Genomic DNA, 2,969 nt, shown 5'->3' with positions numbered 1-2,969 from the left:
TAACTCTCTGGAACTTTCTCACTGTCTTTGTGTTTTCTGTTTCAATCTGGTATGGAGATTCTGGGAAGATGAGTTTCACTGCCTGGGAGGATCTTTGTGGTTTTCCTGCAGAAACACAAAACAAAGTCTCTTTTCAGAGTCAGCCACCGCCTGATAGGGACAGCAGTGACATGGGAACGGGAGCTGGGGTGTGTTTTATGCCGGAAATATCAGTTAATGATTTATGTTGTGCTCTCGTTATAGTCCAATCTCTGAATTGAGCCTTTCCACCGCACCAGGGTTATGGGGAGAGTTTTCATCGTTTCTTTTCCAAACGTACAGACGATGTTATAAAGTTGCTGATTTACACAGATGGTGGATTCTCCCCTCACAGTGAAAAGTAACATCACACCTTCACATCTGCCCATTGTTTTATAATTGAATAATTAGTCAAATGGAATTATTTGTGATGTTATTTCTCCCGAGACGGTGTTTCCTGCAGTGAAACTGATCAGTTTCAGCTCAGTCCTTCAGGGACCTGGAATTCCTGCAGTTTGAGCCCGCTGGAACCCCAGCCCACTTCTGATTGGTCACCCTCTTCTCATGAAGTCAGTGACAGCACATGAGGAAGCCATTCGCCCCATCAAGTCCATGTCGGGTTTCCAATCTGTTCAGTCCCCGACTTGATCCCCAAAGCCCTGCAGAATCCCTTTGGGTCAAAATGACTGTGGCAGGACTCGAACCTGCAATCTTCTGATAACATCATCGAATATACCGAAGTCAGACGCCTTATCCATTAGGCCACACGGTCATTAGTCCTCAGGAATGGTTCAATCAGAGAACCTCGAAGCACAAAATACAAAAAATCATTGGTTGAACCTGTCAACCTGGCAGAATATTTGAATTTGTGAAAGCCGCCAATTTCACTGTGGAAAAGAAGTGATCAACTGGAAAAGTACATAAAAATCTATTTTCCCGTAGCGGTTTAAATAAACTTTTAAAACACAATTTTGCTTTTACCGACTCAAATTTCTGGTGCTATTTTATGAACAGCTTTATTTTGCCAATTTTTGTCAACTTCTCATCCGCAACTGACAGTAAAAGACTTTGTTCAGCAATCTTTCACACGACAAATAACTCAAACTCGGTGTGGAAGTAATAAATTACAGACTATTGGTAATTCCCCTTCACACAGGCTTCAGGGGGACAGTGAGAAGCCGCTGAAATAGTTGCTTCATCCTTTTAAAGGTTCCCATTCTGTCCTGTTACTGACATGTTGGAATCAGATTTGTATTTAACAAGCTATTTCTGTGAAAACAAAATCCTCAACGGACCAGCTGGGAATCTGGGAATCACTGAAGTAAAATAAAGGGCTTTTGATTGAGAAGACGGGACCTTCTCACCAGCAGCCGGGTTACATTCCCCTCACATCCTTACACAGTGAGCTGCTCTTTCCCTCGAGAAATAGACAGCAGCAGTTGGAAGTTCAGTAAAAGGATCGGTTCATTGAGACAAGTTTCTGACTGACAGGTGGTGCTGAATATTAATACAAGAAGGTCCTGGAATGGGAAACAAGTGTCCAGAGTGGGGTCTGAAATCAGGACAGGGAAATGGCCAGCACTGACACAGATCATTTCATTATTACATTGATATCTGACTGTCTATAAGGAGAAGCGAGTTAAACACATGATGGTGAAAGGAATGGGAGATGACGCTGGTTGTTCTCGATGAAGAGGGATAGACAGAGGTGTGGGTACAGCAGACTTCAGACAGTAATCAGCCCTTTCAGATACTGTGGGTGGATCGGAAAAGAGCCTTTGGGAGAGGGAAAAAAGCTCTTTGTTTAAAAACCCTCAAATAGCTACCTGATAATTGGTCAGGTTACTAATGTTTTAGTTAGTGTAATTTATGAATAATTACTAATTAGAAAGTGCTGTTTGGACAGAGTGTAAAGCTGTGAGTTGATGTGTGAGGGACTTCACTGACTAGGGGAAGGAGGTGCTCTTTGGTCTCTTCTCTTCTGCCTTTTCAGCCTCCATGATACAGGGGAAGAAGCTGATCGGTGAGTAACTGGTAAATTATTCTACTTATTACACGAGCAATAATGAGTTTGTAAAGCTAAGTAATGGCAGGGCAGCTCGAAAAGTAAAAGTTCGAAATTGGGGGAAGGCAAATTTTACAAAACTGAGAGGTGATTTGGTGGATGTGGACTGGATACAACTAGTTGAAGGAAACCCAAAGATGTTTTATCAGTCCATGAAGAGCGAGAGGATAACTAAGGAAAGGGTATGGCCTATCAGAGATGTACAAGGGAACTTCTGTGTGGATCCAGAAGATGTGGGCGTGGTTCTTAATGAGTTTTTTGTCTCTGCCTTCACAAAGGAGAGGGATGATGCAGACATTGTAGTAAAAGAAGAGGAGTGTGAAATATTAGATACGATAAGCATAATGAGAGTGGAAGAACGAGAGGGTCTGACATCCTTGAAAATGAATAAATCACCAGGGCCAGATGGTTTGCATCTGAGGTTGTTAAAGGAAGCCAAGGAGTAAATAGTGGATGCGCTGAGGATCATCTTCAAATCCTCACTGGATATGGGGGAGGTGCCGGAGGATTGGAGGTCTGCGAACGTTGTACTATTATTTTAAAAGGATGTGGTAAGTCTGACCTCAGTGGTGGGTAAATTATTCGAATCAATTCTGAGGGACAGGATAAACTACCACTTGGAAAGACATGGATTAATCAGGGATAGTCAGCATGGATTTGTTAAGGGAAGGTCATGTCTCACTAACTTTATTGAGTTTTTTGAGGAAGTAACAAGGAGCATTGATGAGGATCGTGCGGTGGATGTGGTTTACATGGATTTTAGTAAGGCATTTGATAAGGTCCCACATGGCAGTCTGGTCAATAAAATGAAAGCCCATGGGATACAGGGGAATGTGGCAGGTTGGATCCAAAATTGACTCAGTGGCAGGAAACAAAGGATAGTAGT

The 2,969-nt window shown here is 42.6% G+C and overlaps 1 non-coding gene across 1 annotated transcript; it reads right to left on the bottom strand.

The window, feature by feature from the left end:
- Window positions 1-701: 701 nt before the first annotated feature.
- Window positions 702-790, bottom strand: trnar-ucg (transfer RNA arginine (anticodon UCG)). Its single transcript is given in 2 exon segments — window positions 702-737; window positions 754-790. It is a non-coding gene; the product is annotated as a tRNA-Arg (tRNA).
- Between the last annotated feature and the right edge of the window lie 2,179 nt (window positions 791-2,969).

The sequence above is a fragment of the Heterodontus francisci genome, unplaced genomic scaffold (assembly GCF_036365525.1).
Source record: "Heterodontus francisci isolate sHetFra1 unplaced genomic scaffold, sHetFra1.hap1 HAP1_SCAFFOLD_43, whole genome shotgun sequence".
In the NCBI taxonomy this organism is placed as follows: Eukaryota; Metazoa; Chordata; class Chondrichthyes; order Heterodontiformes; family Heterodontidae; genus Heterodontus; species Heterodontus francisci.
This window is presented reverse-complemented; position numbering and strand designations above follow the sequence as displayed.